This window comes from Cupressus sempervirens, chromosome 8 (genome assembly GCF_028749045.1).
Source record: "Cupressus sempervirens isolate cs-2001-9-10 chromosome 8, ASM2874904v1, whole genome shotgun sequence".
In the NCBI taxonomy this organism is placed as follows: domain Eukaryota; kingdom Viridiplantae; phylum Streptophyta; class Pinopsida; order Cupressales; family Cupressaceae; genus Cupressus; species Cupressus sempervirens.
This window is the reverse complement of record NC_143125.1, coordinates 224,808,456-224,832,702: the sequence shown is the minus strand read 5'-3', so window position 1 is coordinate 224,832,702 and position 24,247 is coordinate 224,808,456.

Below are 24,247 nucleotides of genomic sequence, written 5' to 3'. Positions count from 1 at the left end.
CGTGGAAATGAAACTAGGTAACCCACAAGCAGAAAAAGAAAACAAGCAAAAGACCTGATCAAGACCTTACGCTCTAATTGCCCCATTCGCAGCATACCATGATATGGAAGATCGTGGCAACCTTGAGGAGGGAACAAGGAGATTTCTTGGAAAAGATATTTCAAGACCCAAAAGGGAAGATCCCAAATCAAAAGAAAGCAAAAATCCAAAAGAGAACTGTTTGCCAATGAGATGGGTAGGATGAGGTACTAACGGACCAAGATCAGACACGAGGAAAGCTATATCTTGCAAGGATCTATCAGAGAGCACTTAAGCTGATGGATCTGGATGAGTGATGTGTCTAGCAAGCTGAACTAAGAAGGATAACACTTTGGTGACAGGAGATCTAGCTAAAGGATGCATTGGAATATCTAACCAAGGTGTGCGATGTGTGCAAGATGTTGACCAAGGATGAACTAACACGAAAGCCAGATAGATACAATGATACTAAGCTAAAGAGGATGTACAAGCTGATAGACCAAGATATGTTACAAATGTACAAGTTTGTTCATGTTTTGGTTTATTGTGAGATGGAAATGTTTGTGAAGGATGGGATGTCTATTATAGTTGATAGGTGGATAGGTAGATGGTTTGTGAAAAGCTTAAGGAAAATGGGATTCTGTGTGTGCATGTGATAGGATACAAGCTAGGATACAAGATTATTTACAAGCTGGAATATGGTACAAGCTTTGGACAAGATTCAGATATATACAAGGTATGGTACAAGATTTACAAGGTATAATACAAGCTCTGGTACAAGATTTACAAGCTGTACAGGAGGTATTGACAAGCTCCATCAGATTTTGGATATTTGATTGGAACACCAAGGGAACAAGCAGGTGTTTTATGGGATGGTGGGTTGATGGATGAGGGATAGGATAGTGATAGATAATGGATTAGTCTTTAGCACACAAGGCACCTAAATTACCAGGTTTTCACCAAGGTACCTATCCAAGGCACTTGAATTGCCAAGTTTTCACCATTGGACGCTTATTTCTCTTTACTATTTTTTTTTTTTGTATTTTTCAAAAGCTGGGTATACCAAGGATCTTCAAGCATAGAACTTCTTGAGATGAATGATGTTAGTGGGATCATTCAAGAGTTCTCCTTCTGGTGTAGATAATTGATAGGCTCCGGAGCCAAAGGAGGCAGTAACCACATAGGGACCAAGCCATGTAGGTTCAAACTTGCCTTTCTTTTCTCGATCTGCTTGGACTTTCATATTTTCTTTGAGGACCATGTCACCTGGCTGAAAGTGTCGTGGGAGCACCTTCTTATTGAAATTCCTTTTGAGACAAGTTTGATAGACTGTGAGATGGTCATAGGCTTGTTGTCTCTTCTCGTCTAAGAGATCTAGCTGGGTGAGTCGAGCTACTCTGTATTCTTCATCTGAGATTTGCCCTTGCAAAGATATGCGTAGTGAGGGAAGTTCAACTTCTATAGGTAATACTGCTTTGGCACCATAGACTAGGGAGTATGGAGTTGTGCTTGTGGATGTATGGAAGGAAGTTCGATAGGCCCATAGAGCCGGATTTATTTGAAGGTGCCAATCACGGCCGGAATCATTGACAACTTTCTTTAGGATTTTGAGGAGGGTTTTATTAGTTGCCTCTGCCTGGCCGTTACCTTGTGGGAAATATGGGCTAGAAAAGCGGTGATGGATGCGGAGGGAAGTGCATAATTATTCCATGTTGAGATTTTCAAAGTTACCTCCATGGTCAGTGAAGATGGTGGATGGGATGCCGAAGCAGAAAACAATGTGGTACAAGATGAACTTGGAGACTTGAACTCCTGTAGCTGAGACTAGGGGGACTGCTTCCACCCACTTAGTGAAATAGTCTGTAGCTGTTATTATCCATTTATGTCCATCAGATGAGAGAGGGGTGATAGTTCCAACTAGATCAAGGCCCCAACAAGCGAAAGGCCAAGGTGGTGCAATAGGCTGTAGATCCTATGCTAGAGCGTGCACAAGATTTGCATGCTGCTGACATGGGAGACACTTTCTGACAAAGTCACAAGAGTCTTCTTCAATGGTAGGCCAATAGTAGCCTGCTCTAAGGATTTGTTGTGCTAGGACAATACCACTCGTGTGGGCACCGCAAAGTCCAAAATGTACTTCTTTTAATGCCATCACGGCCTCATTTTCATCTAAACATCGAGAGAGAGTATCGTGATAACCCTGACGATATAGGGTATTGGCTATGATAACATAGCGGGATGATTTTCGGATGAGGTTATGGCATTGGGTACGTGTGAGGTGAGGGGATATGATACCATCGTTAAGGTAAGCGTGAATTTCATGGTACCAAGGGGATTGGGGACCAACCAAGATACAAACACGATTTGAATCCTCATTCACATAGGCAGGTGTGAGGAGCTGCTCAACTAAAAGCTCATACTGTGTAGCTTCTTGGGGAATTTTCAAGAGTGAGCCGATAGTGGCCATGGCATCTGCTGCCTTGTTCTGCATTTGAGGCACTTGTGTAAACTGAAGCTTTGTAAAATGCTGGGTCAACTGATCAACTAGCTCTTTGTAGGGTAATAGCTTTTCATCTTTGGTTTGATATTCATTTAAGACTTGTTTGATGATGAGCTGGGAATCACCAAAGACTTGTAACTCAGTGATATTCCATTCTGCAGCTATCTTTAATCCTGCTACAAGAGCTTCATATTCTGCTATATTGTTGGTGCTAGGGAATTGTAGCTTGAGGGCTTTTGGAATGTAATCTCCTTGAGGTGTAACTAATAATATTCCTACCCCTAATCCATGAGAGGTGTATGATCCATCAAAATAAAGCTTCCATGGGGGCTGTTCTTCAATTAGGCAGATATGCTCATCTGGGAATTCTGTGAGCAAAGGATATGCATCTACTAGAGGTGCATCAGCTAGGTGATCTGCTATAGCTTGCCCTTTGATTGCCTTTCTGTCCACATACTGGATGTCAAACTCACTTAGTAGCATAACCCATTTTGCTAGCCGACCTGTGAGTGCTGTTCTAGAGAGCATATACTTGAGAGGATCAATCTTAGAGACTAGTTGGATGGTATGACTTAGCATGTAGTGGCAAAGCTTTTGAGTTGAGAAAACAACTGCCAAACAAGCTTTTTCCATAGGAGTGTAATTGAGTTCATAACAAACTAGGGTTCTACTGATATAGTAGATGGCTCTCTCTCTGCTATAATCATCATGTTGTGCTAGAAGTGCCCCTAGAGCAGTAGGTGTTGCTGATATATACAAGATCAAGGGACGACCAGGAACTGGTGGAACCAAGATAGGGGGATTGGTGAGATACTGCTTGAGCTGATCGAAGCTGCACTGACATAAAAGATCCCACTTGAAGTTCTCATTCTTCTTTAGCAAGTGTGAGAATGGTGTACACTTATCTGCAAGTTGGGAGATGAAGCGTCAGACAGATTGAAGTTTTCCCTGAAGAGAGCAAAGCTATCGCAGTGTCTGGGGAGGAGGCATGTCTAAGATAGCCTTGACCTTTTTGGGGTCGATCTCTATACCCCGTTTAGAAACTATGAAGCCTAGAAGCTTGCCAAATGTGACCCCAAAGACACACTTCTTGGGATTTAGCATGAGATGATATTGGGCCAACCTATCAAAGACTTTTTCCAGGTCAGCAAGATGATCCATGAAGGTGTGAGATTTGACTAGGATATCGTCCACATAATCTTCCAAAATGCTATGGATAAGATCATGGAAAATGGCTGTCATAGCTCTTTGATAGGTAGCCCCAGCATTCTTTAAGCCAAAAGGCATCATGGTGTAGCAAAAGGTTCCCCAAGGGGTAGTGAATGCTATCTTATGTTGGTCCTCTTCTGCAATCTTGATCTGATTATACCCGAAAAATCCATCCATAAGGGATAGAATTTCATGTCCAGCTGTAAGATCTACAATCATATCTATGTTGGGCAAGGGAAAATCATCCTTTGGACAAGCTTTGTTAAGATCTCTAAAATCAGTGCAGATTCTGATGTCACCGAAAGGCTTAGTGATAGGGACCATGTTGGAGATCCATTCTGAGTAGTCGATAGGTCAGATAACCTTAGCAGCTAACATTCTTTCTAGTTCAGCTTTGACTAGTAATGCCACCTTGGGGTGCATTTTTCTAAGCTTTTGCCTGACGGGCTTGATCTTTGGATCGACTGCAAGATGATGAACTACAAGCTTTGGATCAAGTCCTGGCATGTCCTGATATGACCATGCAAATCGGCCAATGTTCTCTCGTAAAACCTCAAAGAGGAGGTCAACTTGGTCTTGTGATAGGGATGCAACAATGTGAACAATTCTAGGGATCTCTGAAGAACCAATGTTGACTTCTCTAGTATCCTCTATTAGAATAGAAGACACCTCTGGTCGATTATCTTTAGGAGGCAATACTAAATCCTCATGTTCTACTTGTGGCTCTGGATTTTCTTGCTGAGGGGTTCTCTTCGCTGCCTTAGCTAGTCCCAGATTTACCTTAGTTCCAGTTTTGGGTGTATCAAAACTAGGTTGGCGATTTTCTCCAAAATACCCCTTGGGATCTAGCTTGTAGATATAGGCAGAATCAAGCTTTTTCTTCTTATGAGGAGTTTTGGCTCCCATGAATCTTAGAAGCGCTTCCTCTGATGCAAGCTCATCAATATGTATGACACTTGGTTGGTCCCAACCTATGAGTTGTGGATGAGTGAGTGGTAGGTCAATGAGATGGATGGATAGTTCTCGGAGAACAGAGTCTCCTAGGGAGATTTGGTCTGGGATATCGTCGTAGGCTCTCTTTTCAACTTCCTCAGGAATGTCTTCGATTTTGACAAGGTCGCGGTGAATGTTCAAAAAAGTGTGACCGTTCTCGTTGGTGCCCCCAGTTGTGGGTATGCCAAAGCCAAGACCTAACTTCATTTCCCAATTATGTGCTTCAATGGGACATTGCATGCCCCTTTCTTTTGGTCCTAGTCCACCTCCTTGATAGTTCCATTTTTCAGTGATGAGCTTATGTTGTTAGGGATACTTTTGGCTGAAGTGATCAAGGCGTGCTTGATTTCTTGGAGGGGCATCCTTATGTAACCAATTTTTGATATCTGGAGTGAGCTCCTCATGAAGAGGCATTTTTGAGGATACAAAGGTGGTTGGGCCAAACCATTTGTATCAAGGAGGTGGAATCTCCTTAGCTTTGTGATATGTTGGCCGTCCATGGGTATAAGGATCAAGTGGGATTGCTCTGACAGCAAATGCATCTGATAGACTATATTCTCCACAGCCTTTGTTGTTGATCTTTACAGTAGATAGGGTGGAGGCGAGGATGGTTTCTGCATCATTACAAGTGTGGGATGAGCTGGCGATGGCTGTGCCGATGTCTATTCCAGGGCAATGGTTTGTATATGAGGCTTCAACTGCATTGCAGTAAGCAAAGGGTTCTAGATCGGCGTGGATGGTTACCTCAGTGCCCTGATGCAGAAATTTGATGTACTGATGGTAGGTGGATGGAACGGCCTTCATAGCATGAATCCATGGTCGACTGAGGAGGATGTTAAATGGTAGGTTTAGATCAAAAACATGGCAAACTATCTCTTGGATGACCGGCCCAACCTTGATTGGTAGCAAAATAGTCCCTTCTGTGGTCCTTTCCAAGTTGTCATAAGCTTTGATGGTGATAACCTCACTGATCATATCTACCTCAGTATACCCAGCTTGTTTTATAAATTTTAGGGTGCAAATGTTCAAGGCTGATCCATTATCTATCATTACTCTTTTCACGGAAAAATTGGATACCATGATGGTTGTGCGAAGCGGAAGGGTGTGATCTGGCTCAACCATGGGTATGTCGGTGGGTTTGAAAGACAGGGCACATGAGGATGAAAGCAACAAGATTACGAAAATTAGTAGCATTGATATCAAAAGGGACACGAGATTCTATGAGAGCACTGTCAAGGATGTCTTTGTACACAGGACTAGTGTGGAGAAGGTCTAAAATGGATATTTGGGCTGGCATGTTCCCAAGGTGTTCCAAGATATTGTACCAGCTTTTTGATGGAGCTGATGGTGCTGATGAAACTGGTGGGCCTGCGATGTTAAATTGCGCTCTTCGAGTGGTGATCGCACACTCATTGTCTGGTCCTCAGATATTGATAACATTGACATAAGGCTCTTTCTCAGATATACAACCTATAAGGCTACCATAGTCTATATAGGATGAAGTGTGGTCATTGTTCTTCCCATGCTGTTGCTTTGGCTGGCGATTGTTGGTGTTGTTTTGGATAGGTGCTTTTCCAGTATTTTGGTTGTTGTGTGGAGGAAAAGCATTTTGATAAATCTGTAAGCCTGCATTGGGAGAGGTTTGGGCACCAACAGTGATTTCCTTCCGATCAATGAGGTCCTGCACATAGTCTTTCAGTTTCATGCATCTGAGGGTGGTGTGACCATTTACCCTATGGAACTTGCAATACTCATTGTCCTTGTACCATGCAGCTTTGGATTGGCTTGGATCAATTTTCTGGGTAGGTGGAAATTTGATGAGGTTTTCCTTAGCCAATTTCTCAAAAATAACATCCAATGGCTCACCAAGGGGTGTATAGTTTCTAGGTGCAGGTTGGAATCTGGGCTTTTGCCCTGCAGCTACATTGATGGCATTAGCTTGATTGTTAGACCCTTGAAAGTTGGGTCTTGTATTGTGGTTTTGATAGCTTTGGTTATTTCGTTGCTGGTAATTGATAGCTTGTTGGTTGTTTGTTTGATATGGTGGGTTAGACTGGTTTTGAGAAGGACCAACGATATTCACATGTCTGGTATCAGTAACCCCATCTGTTGCAACATGCTTGTTTTTGTTCCAATACCTAGACTTGTCATTAGAATGTGATTGATTTTGGTTGGCCTCTTTGTAAATATTTACCACACCATCTTTGATAAGTCCTTGCTCAAGAATCATTCCTTTCTCTTTGATATCCTTATAGGTCTGTAAACAGTTCATGGTCATGTGGTGAGCCAAGCTGGGATGTGCATTATCAATAAACATTTTAACCACATGGTGTTCTGGCAAGGTGTAGGATATGCGGGTGGTAAGGGTTTTCCGTATTCGACAAGGCTTTCTCCACCTTTTTTCTTGGTGTGGACAAGATCAACTATTGATAGCTCTGTTTCAACAAGATGGGCATATTGGGCTACAAATGCCTCAGATAATTCAGCAAAGTTTTTAATTCTGCCATAGGGGATTCTATAAAACCATTCAAGAGCTGGTCCAGCCAAGCTTTTGGGAAAAAGGCGCAAGAGGAAGACATCATTGTATGCCACGTCCTAGCAATGCATGTAAAATTCTTTGATATGTGTGACAGGGTCTCCTTTTCCTCTGAATTTGTCAAATTCAGGTACCTCAAAGTGTTTGGGAAATGGTGTCATGGTAATGGCTCTGTCAAATGGGTAAGGACACACATTCTCAAACTTGAATGTCTTTGGATCATTCCCTTCTTGCATGGCTTTCAGAGCTGTCTTCATTTTCTCCCACTCTAAATTGATAGGTGATGGTTGGGGTGCCCCCAATGTAGGAGTGCCTTGAGGTAGGTATGTGCTGGATGGGGCCACTGAATATGGATGGCTGTGAGGGATTTGCTAATAGGGATTGTACATTGTTTGGGCAGCTGCATGGTGGATGATGGGTTGTTGAGGGGGAGGTGGCGCATATTGCTGCATGTGCTACGAGGCTTGCTGTTGATATGGGATTTGAGGTTGGGATTGAGGAACATAAGCTGGCTGTGGGATAAATGGATTGCTTTGTGAAGGTAAGGTATAAGATGGTTGTGAGGCTTGGGGAAAGGATCAGAGGGCTTGTGGGGTTTGACCAATATATGTGGGTTGTGCCCCCATTTGGGATGGTATCTGCAAATAATTGGTGGTTGGCTAGGGTGGTGGATTACCTCCTAGAAGTGGCATTGAAAAGTAGTTGGTAATTGGAGGTAATGGATTAGTTGGTGTGGAGGTGGTGGGAATTGAAAGCTTGGGAATGGAACTAATGGGGTTTGATAGCTTTGTGGCTGGATTTGGAAGCTTGGTAGAGTGGTGGTGGGAGTTGGGGTCATTTGGGAGCTTGGTAGAAAATTGGTAGTAGCTTGTGGGATTTGATAGCTTTGTGGAGTGAGGGTAGTAGCTTGTAGATTTGTGGCTAATGGTATTGATCTCCCAAGACCTAATGGAAATGATGGGATTATGTTCTAGGCTGTAGTGAACAAGCTGGGGGTGATGAAAGGTTGATTACTTGGCCCCATGGGTGACATCCCTATTGTATATTGTTGAGGTTGGCCAAAGATGCTAGCACTGATTTGGGAGATGGGTGGATTTGGAAGGCTGGGTTGGGGAGCAGCAGCAGCAATAGTGAAGGGGGTGAATGGTGAGCTGTTTTGGGTAAAGGGGGTTTGGAGCGGAGAGGTATGAACCAAAGATGGAGTGGTGGTGGCTGGGTTGGCTTGCAGCATGGAGATTTCAACTTGGGTGGATGATGGTATGTTTGGGTCTGTTGGGTCATATGGATTGGCTGGAGGCTCTTCTTTTGGAATATATTGAGGATAATTTGAATCATAAGAGCCTATGGGTGGTGGCAGCTACCCAAACAATGGGTGAGATGGATCTGATAATGGAGGGGGTCTTCCAAAGTCAAAGGTTCCTACATTGTCCCTTCGAAAATTAGCCATGATTGTCTCTTTGTTTTTGTCTATAATGGCGTTTACCAATACTGCATTTCCTAGTTGGTTCATGAAAGCTTCAATGTCAGTAGGTGATGGCATAGCTTGCTCTGGGCTGAAGGATGGCTGAGTGCTCAAGGGGGGTGAGGCTATTTGATCCAAATGATAGGGCTCCATTGTTTCTTTCTTCTTGGCTAAGTGAGTGACGGGTGGCATGAAAAATGCTCCTAGGGATGAGATGCAATAATGCTGATGGATGCAAAAAGGGGAAGGCTTTTCTATGAAAATGATTTCCTAGGTTCAAGCAAAGCTATATGAAAAAACCTAAGGAGGATTGGGTTGGGGATTATAACTTCAAATATATGTTGTCAAAGCACAAAAGGTCTGCTTTCCTATGTGCAAGCTTGGTGGTGATTGTGTCAACTTAAGGATAGACTGATGATCCTTTAGGAAGAACACGAGATTGACCACTTGTGGATCCCAAACTTTAGCTCAAGGTGATGAGGGATAACAAGTGACAAAGCTAGATTACCCTAGACAAAGCTCTGTCAAAGGGATAACCTTGGTGAGATTGGTGGATTTGGAAGATTTTAGGAATGGAAAACTTTTAGCAAGGTGACAACAATTTTGAAAGCTTAGATGTGCAGATTTTTGATTACTGGCTTAGATGGTATGATTCTAAATGAGATGGATGAGCTAATAATGCTTAAGGGGATAACCTAAGATGGCTAGCTTTTCTACAAAGATGACTCTAAAGTGAAGCTTATCCAAGAAGATGTGGAGAAACAAGGGTGTCTAATCATAAAAATCATGCCTAGTTGATAAGGCATAAGCAGGATTAACTCCTGGATGTTGGCTAAATTTGATGGTGTGCTCTAACCAGGCCTCTTGAAGTGCTTCGTCGGTAGCTTTGTCCTCTGCTTTGTGGAGTTTGGCAATTCGTAGGCTTGGTGTTATTTCTTTTCTCTTGGCTGAAAATTCTTGGTATGCTAGAGATGGCTTGAGTTTGACCTTGTGAAACTTTCGTTTGGGTTTGGGTTGTTCTGACATAAATTCCTGAATTTGCTTGGCTTTGGGAAAAATCTCAATTGTTTTGCTTCAACTTGTTCAACTTCCAAAATAGGCAGTGACTACGCTAAGTGTTCCCTAAGCTAGGATTGACCAAGTTTGGCAAACATTCATTCAATAAATAAAAACAAGCAATAGATAGGAACACCCAGATAGAAGTTTGTGGTTCTCAGAATGTGATACTTGCGCCGAGGAGTGTGTATGTTCTACAAATGTTTCGATCAATCACTCTAAACACATTAACATCCCTGATGGTTTTCTGCAAGGCAGACAATTGGTTTAGCTAGGGAGTCCTCGATATACGCAAGGTACGTGAGGCCCAAATCCATAGATGAGACCAAAAGGATATCACACAGCCGAGAGGAGCGGTAACCCACTTCTCCTCTTTCACTTCTCAAAGGTATAAAGTTCCTTGAGGCTTAGCCCGAATGACAAAATCTTGATCCCAAGAGAGGTGTCTTTCGATTCACCTCCTGATTCTTATACTCCACCGGAACGCTGGAGTTGAGGTCATCCAAGGGGTGATGAAATCCCCAAGCAGGCCTCCTAAAAAGAAACAAGGTTTTGGATCCTAATCTTATGCACCCAAGATGGCCTCGAAAGACGACAAGGGGAGAGAAGACTTGGATGACCTTGGGCTAAAAAACACGCTTGTTCTTTTACCAACTAACTCTTATGTGTGCTAATCTAGACTTTGCAAGCACTCATGTTTAAGAGACAATGTTCAATTCCAACTTGAAGCGCCAACAAAGTAAATCGATCGAAGAATGCAAACAATAAGAAGAGTTAGGGTCAACAAAAGCAAACTCGCGTGCCCAGAGGCCCTCCACGTCAAGTATCAATTAATTTTCTTTAAGGCATTCAAGATTGAGTGTGAGTTTGTTTTAAGCCCAAAACAAAAGTGTGTGAGATTCAATTTCAAGCGCGCGCTCGAAGGCTCTCCACGTCAGTTGTTGTTCAATTTTAGTGCCCAAACTTGAAGTGTGATCGATTTAATCTAGAGTTTTGGCCATTTAAGAATTTTGATAAAGTTAAAGAAAACGTTCAAAGACCAAGTGAGTGAGTTAGATTGTGGAACATTTAACACCTTTTTCAAGTAGACCCATCCCCATAAATGGCGTTGAGATTGCAACCAATGGTTAATATTTTATGGGTGATTAGAAAAGAGGTGAGTCCAAGGAACTACTCAATTTTATTTTTGTAAATTTGTATTTTAACTTAACAAAGTTTCTTAAATGTCCAAAAATCAAACTTTACCTAGATTGCATGTGGAAAAGAGATTTGTTTTGTTCAATTTTAGAAGCTCCAAATAAAGTGTTTGATATTGCAATGGTTAATTGATCCTTGGCATTCAAGATTGGATTTTTTTTTTAAGCATGCATTCCAAGGAAAGTTGATTTTAATCCATGGCATTCAAGAGTGTGTTTTGAGCAACATTCATTCAATGGAAAATGTGTTTAACCATTCAAGTTCATTTTTTAGCAACATGCATTCAAAGACAAATGGTTAAACATTCAAGTTCATTTTTTAGCAACATGAAAACTTGCAAGAAACATGGTTAGTGGTTCCATATGTGCTCCAACCTGCAATGAGACAAAAAAAAGAAATTTAGTTAGTTAGCCAAAATCTTCAAAAAATGAGAGCTTAACTATGGAAAATTTTTTTAAAACTTTTTTTGCTGTTTTTTCTACACGTAGAAATGCTTAAAATGGTCTAAATCCTACGGAACCACTAAAAGTCAAATTTTGATTTATACTCTTTTTTTTTTTTTTTAAGCTACAAAGTGAAGAAATAATAAAGCAGAAATGCAACATAAGCAAGCAGAGAAGACAGTCTGTCAAAATACGAAGACGCTGAAATACAGAGACGCCAAAATACAAAGACGCTGAAATACAGAGACGCTAGTATTCAAAGAGGAAAAAATAGATTTGCAGCACAGAACACAGGTGACAAGCAGAGACGCCGATTTGCACAGATGCGGATTTTTGCAGACGACGATTTTTGCAGATGTCGATTTTTGTAGACGCGGATTTTCGCAGACGTCGATTTGCGCAGACAGAACAGGTTGCAGACGCCAAAACTGTGCCAAAAAAGGTTGAAAAATGCAATTTTTTTTTTTTAAGATGGTATTTCTTCTTCCTAAGTGCGTTCTTTGACCTGCAAAAACAAGCAAAACACCCTCACAACACACTCAAACAACAACACACATTAGATGGTTAGAAAAAATGACATATAGATGAAAATAGATGATTAAATGACCCATAGTGGGGTCCCACCGGGTGTGCCAAAATGTAGAACAAGAATTAGTATGAAAAGAACATTAACAAATAAAGTAAACATTCACAAACCAAAAACTAAATTCACATATATGCTTAGACAAAGAAAGCAAACAAGAAGTGCAAACCTCACAAGAGAAAACACTCCATGCTTTCTTGATTCTGTAGATGTGTCCTTTTGCTGTGGATGTATGCTCAAGATGCTCAAAAGTTGCTTCAATGGAGATGGGTAATGGCAAATTGGTAGCTTTGTGAGCTCTCAATTTGGCATTATAAGGGTAATATTGATGGCTTTGGTTCTCAAAATAGCATGGTAACTTTAGCTCAAAGATTGTTGATGAAATGGCTTGGGATGGGATTCAATTTATAGGCTAAGGGGTAGAGGGATGGAGGGCTTAGATGCAAGGATGGATGAAGGCTTAAGGAGGGCTAGGATGCACTCAAAGGAGAGCACATGGATTGTGCTTGTTTAGCACCAATGGGAAGGTGACACTTGTCACAAGGAGGATGAGTGTGAGAGGGTAGGGTAAAGGGTTGGTTAAAGGCATGATGAGTGGGGTTGAGTATGTAAGAGGGATGTAAGAGGAATGAGTGTGGAAGAGGGAAGAGTGTGGAAGATGGGTGTAAGAGTCATGAGTGGGCTTGTAAGAGTCTTTATGTTTTGTAAGAGCACTCATGACTTAGTGGTTGGGTTTTTTTGAGGGAAGACTTTGGTTTGGATTAGGAAAGTCTTAAACTTGTTTAAGGAATGTGACAACATTAGGGGGTGGATTAGGCTTGGGTTTAGGATTATATTAGGGATGTTAGAGATGTGCAAGTGGATGGCATTAATGAGGGTGGGTGAGTTAGTGGCTAGGCTTGGTTAGTATGGGTGGATGGGGTGGATTAGGCTAAATGGAGGATTAGAGATAGGTTAGGGGTTTTTGAATTTGAGGATTTCATTTATCAAATAGATTTATTTAATAAATGGGGATTTTTGGAATTAGATAGGAGAAAAGGATTTAATTGATAAATAATAGATTATTTGATTTATCAATTAGGACTATAGATGATTAATTAAATTAATCAACTAGGGATGGCAAAAAATAAGAATTTAATTAATGATGCCTTTAGAGATGGCTAAATTAGATTACCAAAGCAGTGTAATCAAATTTAGGTGTCTACAGTTTCTTTTATAGAAATGCTTGCTCAAATGAGAAGTGTTTATAATGTGGTGGCTTATCCATGTGTGACTCATGTTTCCATGACGGGTGCAAAAAAGATCGTGGGAAGACAATAGTAAAAAAAGAAAAGTATATGAAATAGTGAAATACACATTGAAGAGTGGGGGTGAGGGATCTAGATGTGAATTGGTTGCAAAAGAAATTAGTGTGGCTAGTTTTATTTTAGATTTTATTAAAAATCTTTTCTACAAGTATGCAAGATAGAGTCATAGGTCTCAGTGGTTGGATCAACAATTTAGAATGTGTAAGGAGACTTTTCCCACTAGCACTATTATATTAGTTGTTGACTTTTCTAAGAACTACACATTGTAGCCTCAAAATGAGATATAATTTCAATATTACAACTCCATTTAGATTGCTATTTTCATCCACATAAAATTTAGACATGCCCCTAATAGTGCAGAAGATAATTGGAAGATTATTAGAGAGTACCATTACTATATGAGTGATGATAGATCTCACTCTCACGGGTTTGTGCAACATTATTTCAAGAATTATTTTGATTTCTTATAGGAGCATGCAATTTCTATGGATAGACATATCATTTGGTCAGATAATTGTATAGGTCAATTCAATAATGCTCACATGTTTTATTGGTTGTGTAGGATGCACATAGAGAGGGGGTGCCTCATATTTGGAGTTTTTTTGAGTCTAGCCATGAGAAAGGGGAACATGATGGAGTAGGGGCATGGGTGAAGAGAGCTCTAGTTAATGAGCAATTTAAGATTTCAAGAGCATAGCTTCTTGATGCTCATAGTATTATTGATTGGTGTAGTTCAACATTATCACAAGGGGGGGCTCTTGATTCAGTAGTACATAGGTTCTTTTAGTTGTTTGAGGAAGGGTCCATAGGTGATAGATTAGATTGTGCTACAGCAAGAGAGTCATAAAAAATACATTCGTTTTGGAGCTTTGATTCTAGTACATGGACCATTTGGACATGATAGCTAGCTTGCTTTTGTCCTAGTTGTTTTCAGTGTAATTGGGATCACTATGAGTCGAGTGAGTGGGTGGACACATGGGCTCCACATTATCTTACTCCATTGTTTATCATACCCTCTATTAGAAATGATGACATGGAAATTTCACTTGAGTATAATCATCTATTAGATCTTCTTCAGCTAGGACATGTCTTTGCATTGGTTGCACCAGAGGGGAATGATGAGAAATCAGATTATTGGTTAGCACGTTGTGTAAGAGGTAAACAGAAGCTTACACAACCGATCACAGATGGTGATGGATTCACATAGCCTATTGGTTTAGTGGTTGTCACTGGAACTTGGCTTCAGACATACATGGTTAAAAGGAATGAAATTTTTGCATTCGAAGACTATCAAAAGCACAAAATAACTCTCATATATTCACTTCTTATTAGAGCAACAAATGTAAAGTTGTTGAAGCATCAAGGAAGACCAAAATTAATTTTTTTAAAAAAATATTACTAATGATGATCATGAAGCCCTGTTGGAGACCCTAAAATAGAGAGAGGACCCAAGGGACACTTAACTAGGTATATTTACTTATGTTAATTTGGTCATAATGATTCAGTGAACCGATGATTATCTTTCTTAATACAACAATTTACTAATATTTTTGATGATATTGGAATGTAGGTACATCATGAAGAGTAGCCATGCATAAAGATAAAAAACTAAATAAGGTGCAAAATGAAGAAAAATCTATTCTATTTTTGACACTATGATTTTTGACAATACTTTTATTGACACTACTATTTTTGACACTATGATTTTTTATAGGTGTGTATTGATGTAATAATGATGAAACACTTGAGATATTGTAAATGTAAACTTTTTTATTTAATGTAAAAACAAAGATGATTTTACTTAATGTAATTTATGTGGAGGGACCTAAAAAATGATGATTTTAATACATACTAACGCCAAACTTGCATTGTGCCCAATGCCAAAAACATTAGATGTAAAAAATAATGTTTTTGCTTAATATTGACCCTAGTGACCATTGGTGTTTGAAAATGTTATCGGGTTTTCAATTATCCCCATGAGAACATGATATATTTAGGGATAGCTAACTCCCATTCTCAACATATCATTTTAGACACAAGGCCAACTATAAGGCTTGACCCTTCTTCTACTTTAGGCTTTGCTAAACCTATGCGGGTAGACCTTAGATTCAAATGATACTGTACCAGTGCAAAAACATATCCCTGAATCTGTTAAGTAGATTTTACCCTTATATCTCCTAATGGCTTATGAAAAGGCACAGATTTACAATAGCTAGATGCGAATCTATGAATCTTAGAAGCTGAGTGAGGGTTAACCATTTATGTCCTTCAACATGAAAGGGAAAGAACGTTTGATTAATAATGTTGATTTCAACAAACCTCTAATATGCAGCAATAAGACCTAATGATCCTATAACCGATTAGTGCCTTATCTATTGGGAAAATCCATGAATCAAATGCATGCATATGGATATCTGATATTTATGTATATATTTAGATATATGATCTATCTATTTACCTTGTAAATAAACATTAATGCTCAATTTAAATCCCATTCTTACATGATATCCCCATCAGTAAATTTGCAACCTTGTTGATTCCCTGAAGAATTTACATAACCTCTTGGGTTATAAGAAACAATGAAATAACATACAACCTTAAGGGACTGCAACTACAACCTAAGCTCTATGCCAAAGATTATAAAACATTGAAAGTTAGCTGATAAAGGAGACAGGATTCAACTGAAACTCAACCATCTGCTTCTCTTTGTATTATTTTCTTGAAATTATATAGTGATATGAAATGAAAAACATGAAACAACCTAATAGATATGAACTATCTGTATATTTCTTCCTAATGTTGTTCATAAGAGAGAAAAATGCTGAAAGAAAATGGTGTCTCAATATTGGGAATACATCAAAGCTGGATCCGAAACCTGGTATCTTAGTAGTGACTGGTTTTTCTCCAAAGACTAGAACCAACTGGTTTCTCAATGACAAAAACTGGAACCCTTACAATGAGGAAAAGAAAAGAAGATATAGGAGAAGAGTTAATTCTCGGATCTAATCAAAACATGACATCTATGCACTTGGAAAACCTTCTCAACAGGTTAAAAACAACTCTCTAATCTCTCCCCTCAATTGGTGAATCAAATCTCAATCAATTTTTTTCTTCAAAAGAAAAAAATATCTGAAATATATGATTGAGCAAGTAACCAATTTGATACTTGATATGGAATGACAAAATTTGGTTAAAAATGAACTCAAGACAGGTAAAAACATTTCCAGAATTCATTTTAAACTTCAACAAAAATCACTATATGTTCCCCAACTGATTCTGACATCCCATGATGAATTCTGCCCATTTTACTGAGAATGCCCCAGAAATTATAAATATGCTTATAACCTAAACCAGTGAATTGCTGTGCAAAATCTAACCTCAAAACTGGAAAATTTACTTCTTCTTGGTTCCAACGGTATACTACACTGCCTATTTCTGATAAAAATCACCCCTGATATGGCAGTTTGAAAAACAAGCCCTTGGACTAAGAACAGAACATTAAAAATGAAAAAATTGAAAAATTATATAGTTGAACTATATAAACAATTTAAATTTATTCAAAATTTTCATCCTCTGCATTTGAAACTTTTGAATTTGATTTTATTTTGAATTCTCGTTATCCCTCCATTCTTGTGATGCCATATGTCAACCATTAGCACCATTAGCTCTAGATGGGTGGGTGAACCCTAGTGACACCCTTGTTCTAACTATAGAGAGTATCCATCATCTGCAACCAAGCCATACTAAAGAGTCTCCAAGGTGCTCTAAGTGTGTATCAATGTCGATCTTCTGAGGGTCGTAACTTGGAGCTTGTGAGGGCTATTGATAAAATGTCAAATGCTACAAGATGATCATGTTGAGGCCTAAGATAACCTATATCATTTTTGAGAGATCACATTCGATTTGGATTCAGCACAATGATCTCACTCAATGCCAAAACTCATAGTGTGCCTCAATTCATAGGTGCATCACAGTGTCACCTTGAAATCATTGATCTTGGAATCAAATCTTCAATACCATTAACATTGGATGGGGGGTGAACCCTAGTGACACCCTTGTTCAAGCTGTGGAGAGCATCCATCATTTGCAACCACCCTATATCGAAGAATCTCTAAGGTGCTCTAAGTGCATATTGAGGTTGATCTTCTGAGTCTCATAACTCAGAGCTCACAAGGGATATTGATGAAATGCTAAATGCTACATGACGGTCATGCTAAGGCCTAAAATAAGCTATCTCATTTTTGAGAGATCACGTTTTGTTTGGATTCGACACATCGATCTTGCTCAATGCCAAAACTTACAACATGCCTTAGTTCATAGGTGCATCATAGTGTAATGCTCCAAATGGGTAGGTGAACCCTATTAACACCCTTGTTCTGGCCATAGAGTGTCTCCATCATCTGTGGCCACCCTAGTGCAGGAGCAACTAGGTAGTCTAGTTTGTACCTAGTGCTTCTTTCTTGTCATTTTGGCTTGTAGTTATGCTAGCCACATCACTAGTGGTTTAATAAGACCTATTAGGTCCTTAGGTAAGGTTAACTTAGTTGCTAAGTAGGTTTTTGCTCCTAGGTTGCTGTTATGCCTATAAGTTGCTCAATACAGGTTAGGTTGATCAAAGTGGTAAAAAAGTCCATCTTAGAATGTCTAAATCAACCTAATAGGACCCCTTATCAATTTTGGTGAACTCTTCTAATTAAGAATTTTAAGTTATAGCAAAAATTGCTCAAAATTACAATTTTTCAACTTTTGCAACTTTTGTAACTTTTTCTTGCAAAGTGAAAATGAGTGCAAAAGAGTTAGTTAGGGTTTTGAGCATGACCATACAAGGTTGGAACCACCTATATAAGTTGTCAAATGAACTTGCTATGACTGTGATTTTAATGTGCTAACAACATCTAGTTGAAATTTGTTTGAGATATTAATTTTTCAGTTGTTTTAGAGCTATTTGTTGATCCAAACTCATACATATCAGTGTCATGATGTTGATGGAGGCCTTGAACCTTTCTTGCATTGCTAAAAGGTCATGTGGCTTGGTAAGCCAAATGTATAGTAAAGTCTCATAATAACACTTGTTCTCATTTTTCTTTGTAAAGTTGATGTGCCAGGGTGAAGGAGGTGGATTGTAGAGATTATTTCAAATTAAAAATTGCATCAAAATTTGATAATAAAGGTTGTTAAAATGTTATTCACAAATTATTTCATTTGAATTGAATATAACAAACATGATCAAAATGAATGATATTCCATAAACATGAATAATACACATGATCCATGATAAATTGAACAATACTATACTAAATTAATATGTATATAATTGTGCACATAAATGACAAAAATATATATCAAAATACATGTATCCATAGACAAATTACACAAATATGTATCAAAGTTTATGTATCCATAGAGAAATTACACAAATATATATCAAAATGTACATAGATCCATATACCAAATGTGGCTAATCATGCCATCAAAATGTGTATAATATCAATGTTTTTGTAAACAATATGGCATATACCATCTCAAAATGTCTCATGATGCATCTTATGAAAACTATATTATTTAGGCTACAGGTGGATGATCAAAATGTAGCCTCTTCACTGCACTAGGTGGATAGGATGCCTCCTACATAAACAAAAGAGGAAAACCCAAATTTAGACTATTAAATTTATATGATTCTTTGTATCTAACATTGAATTACTCAAATGCATAATGATCTTTTTTTAATTAATATTTATAGTATTAAACTTTCATCATAAATACCTCTCTCATTGACCTCCTACGCCAGTTAGGAGTCCTCCCATATGTCCTTGGAAATGCTTGTACCTCACTGATTGTGGCCTGTGTATGTTCAAATATGTTTGTCAAATGAATCTACAACTTAAAATATAACATTATAATTCATATCATGCTAAATTTATAACATATAATCAATAATTCAAACTACAACTTACCTATGTCGCCTCCTCCTTAGGATATTATGGCTACTTTGGCAAAGATACAAAACTCTACCGTCCAACCTCGTGTGCACTAGGTGTTTCCTATGAGATACAAAATACTAGTTGTTAATATCATAGAAATTAGTTTTGAATTTATTGATGAAAATAAGGAAAATAAAAAATAAATGATACTTATACATATAATGGGGCTCTCAGTGCAAATGGAAATGCTAGAGTGTCTACAACATGGAATCTGCATGGGCTCATCACTAGTAGCCACACCCTACACAATAAAGAATGTAATTAAATTTCACTATCACAAACATTTTACAAGAATGCATCGATATTTAATCCAATAGAAAACACCTAGTTACCTTTCCCTTGTGAATGGGTCTTGCCTCATCCCCCACATTCTATCCCCCAGGGACAAGTGATACCTGTAAGAAAAAAGAAAGATTAGAAACCATATATGCTACAATATCAAATACAAAAAAACAATGAGGATACAACATAATGTATCATAGATTTCTCAAGGAAAAATGAAATAGTCAAGAGCATGGCATCATCAACTTGTCTAAGCTTCTCCTCAGTCATCAACTAAACATGAATGAAGATCACATACATGTATAAGTCAGTATGGATTAAAAATTAAAATTACTCTATTATAAAGAGTAACTTTAAATCACATATGTCGTAACAAAAAAATGTATACGTGTACCAACATAGAAGGAGTCCATGACTTTGCACACCCCTCCTCTCTCATGTTAGGGTTTGTAGCCTCTGTACATACGTCTAGTGTATCCTCATCAAATACAAACTGATACTCAAAAAGATCACCTATAGGACCTAGATAAATATTCTTGAACGTTATGCAAGTATGGGGCACACAAACATGTGATGTGCTCACCAATGATGAACTCACACCAGCATCATCAACATGGGGAGGCAACACTGACCTAGCCTAGGATATCAATTGGATACTCAATCTATGGATGGCTCTAATAGTTTGAGAGCTAGCCTCTATAATTATATCAGAATGTTGCACTTAAGGAGGGAGGAGACATTAGTAGGGGGGACAAAAGTGCCATATTTCTTCCATTGGGCAAAGGGTCTATCTTGAGGAGCTCCTCCTCCTACACCCATGTCGGGCTTCATGCTCTAATAGTTCACCTTGAGGCCCAAAATAAATTCTACATACAACTTTTTGAGGAAGTAAAATGGCACCTCTAAATTTCCATATGGAGGGATGTCAAAAACCATCTACCAACGATCCCAAAAGTTCGCATCTATAGTGTCATTTGTGCACCATTTAATTGATACTTTGGCCTTTTTGTGGTCGACTTGTAAACTAGTTTTTTGGTTTGCAAAAGGGCAACCAAATCATCTTTACTTATATTGAGGGCTGCAACCTCATCATAGTCCAAACCATTATCAAACATGGAATGCATTTCATCATGCTAATGAAGAGTGGCAATTTTGTTTATTGGTAAGTGTTTCAATATTATCCACTATGGTGTATAACATGGATAACATAGGAGCCAATGCGAGTACAATATTATAAGTGGTGTGCAAAGCCCTCAATTAGGCGAGATTTTCAAATATCAAATCTTTGGTTTAAGGAGGGTTTTGAGGAGGAAGGGGATCGTTTGGTGGATAGTTTTGAGGGGGCATTGGATTATTTGGTGGGGGGTTATGAGGAACATTATTTCTTGCCTCAGTATCATCATTTTGGTCAGCCATACCTATTAATTTGCAAAACATAATTTCTATTAAAAAAACCTAAATTTCAACAATTTCTATTAAAAAAACCTATTTTTTAACAAATTCAATTAAAAATAACTTATTTATAATAAAATTCATTGAAAACATTAAAAAAAAACACTCACTAATATCATATACTTGTTCGTTGATCAGATACTGGAGCTTTGAGCAAAAAAAAATGCAGTGTGAATAATGCTTGGGTTTTTTTCTTAAATCAAAGTCACAGGTATTGGGTATCCGATATGAAATTGGATACCCGACAAGGCTTGGTCCTAACTTTTTAGCTTTGGTAGCAGGATGGGTGGAAAAAATTCAAAGTGAATTTTGAAATGCTTTTAGACATTTTCAAACTCTATTTTTTTCACATTGCCACTTTTTGGCACACCATGATCCTGCACATACCCATGTTTACGTAAACATGATGTAGTGTATACTTGTAATTTGTGAAGGTGGACATGTATATATATTTATTTTTGAAAGAGACAAAAAAGTATGTTTATCTTGGTTATACAATTATATCATTATGTTTAAATGCAAGTTTATGCATATCTCATGATTTTCTTAATGTATTCACATGTATGTATATATTGCTGGTAGCAACATTGGGGAACCTATGAGAATTGGTTTTCAATTATTTTTAAATATTGGTATTTGAATTTAATGAAATGTAACTAATGATGTTGGACAATTTTAAAAAAAATCTTCTTAGTCATGTTGTTCTCTTGGGTTCTTTGTCAAGGCATCTACTGGCGTTCTTTCTCCAAGTTTAACTTTATTATAATGATTTCACTTTCTATGATGGTGTAGTTTGTCAAATTCTTGACCAAATTTTTGGCATGAGAAAAAAACTTAGTGATAATGGTATAGCTCATTCTTCAAATGTCCAAAAATGAAAGTCGTTTATTACCATTTTTCAAAATTAGATTTTTGAATTGACATGATGAGTGAAGGACATGTAGGAAAAAGGTACTTAATTAATTAGTAGTCTTTTTGTGATGCAAGCAAAGGGTGAATAACTAGGGCCAAAGGCTTACCTAGCTATCTGAACCACCCTGCAAGAGTTAACACAATGAAAGCAAACACAAGGAACAACAACCAAAGGAGGAAGAAGAGTGAAATACTTTTATTGATTCATCAAGATATCTTCATAAATGCTCAGTTATAAGGCCTTCTAGGTTACAACCAAATACAAATGAATTCACATTCAAAGATCCAATAGCAAACTAGCACTTTCAATTATGCTCTCTAATCCTCTTCCCAAAAACTTCCCCCAAAAACTTGCTAAATCTAAGCCTAAACACTCTATATATACTTGCCAAAATGGCTTACAGATTATTCTAGAACATTACATAAGAGGAGGGCCAACCCAACAATGGTCTAAACACATCCTAAGAAAAGATCTTAGCATTAATATCTTGATCGAAATAAATCCTGCAAGTCAGCTAGTAGAAATCACATGCAAATGTAGACACTTGACATACACTAGGTAACTTGGCACATGAAAGAAAATAGGCACTCGACATCAACTGGAAACAGGTAATTTGACATCAACTAGAAACTGGTAACTCAACATCAACTGGCAACCTGCAACTTGACATCAACCGAAAACTAGCAATTTAGCATCAACTAGAAATTGGTAACTTGGCAACAATTGGAAATTGGTAACTCAGCATCAATTGGGAACTAGCATTCAATAACAACTGTAACTTGGCAACAACTATCAGAATGAACTAAAGTGTTACAAGGAAACTTAGGATGCTCTTGCATTGGACAACCAGGGTTGGAGAAATGATTCTCCTAAATTATGCAAGTTTCCCAACCTGAGTTGAATCCAACTCAGATTGAGAAATCTATATAGCATCTTCAATTGGTCTATTCTTCCACTTCACCAAATATTCATAGTAATCTTTTCCTCTTATGCTCTTACCAATTCTTTGAGCTAGTATCTGTTCAACCTATTCAATTTGCTTCTTAGGATAATCATCAGGTACAACAAATTCATCATCTGACTCATGATACTTATACAAATCAATAATATTGAACATAGGAGATATATCTATGTCATCAGGTAACTCAACTTCATAAGCATTACCACTTTCAAACTTCTTAAAGATCTTACAAGGTCCAACTTTCTTCATCTTCAGCTTACTATATGTTTCAACTAGGAATCTTCCTTTCTTCAAATGAACCATCACCTCATCACCAACTTGAAAATCATGGTGTCTTCTAGATTGATCATCATTCTCCTTATACTTCTGATTACTTTTTTCCAACCTCAACTTCACTTCCTTATGCAAAGACTCCATAAAATCAACATATTCTTCTGCTGCAACACTTTTCTTTTCTTCACTAGCAACATCTCTCAAATTTGATATACCTCTATGATGCATTCCAGTAACAATCTCAAAAGGTGTCTTCCCTGTACTCCTATTCACAGAATTATTATATGCAAATTCAGCTTGTGCTAAGACCATCACCCAATTACTTGACTTATTCCCAACTAAACAAGTTAACAAATTACCCAAGCTTCTATTCACAACCTCTATCTATCCATCTGTCTGTGGATGGAATGTAGAACAAAACTTTAGCTCAGTACCCATCTTTTTCCACAAAGTCTTCCAAAAGTAACCAACAAACTTAGTATCTTTGTCAAAAATAATACTTCTTGGTAATCCATGCAATCTCACAATCTCTTTAAAGAAAAGTTCAACAACGTGCTCAACATCTGATGTCTTCTTACATGGTATGAAATGAACCATCTTAGAGAATTTTTCCACTAAAAAAATATGGAATCATAACCTTGCATTGTCTATTTAACAAACCATAGTCCCTATCTATTTGAATGTTAAAAGATAACCAATTTTATCTGAAGTGTTGCACTATCTCCAGGGATCATATTTTCATGCAAAATATAAATGAATTAATGATGGATGGCACTATGAAATGTTGTGATCCTTAAAATTATGATGAGATGAAGAAAAAGTGAGGAACTCTAGAATTTGTTCAATTTTTTTTGCTCTAGTTCCTTTGTTTAATGCCATGTAAGGGTATAATTATACCTGTAATATGAAACTATACGATTTGTGGAGGAAAGGTGAGGTATACATTAAAAGTATAAAGTTTAAGATTTTTGTTGAACTAATTGTTGAGGTGGCAAGGCTACAACATAATGGGTTAATGGTGGTCAAGAAGAGATCTAAATATTATAAGTATTTTATTAAGAAATGCCTCCAGAAGGATACA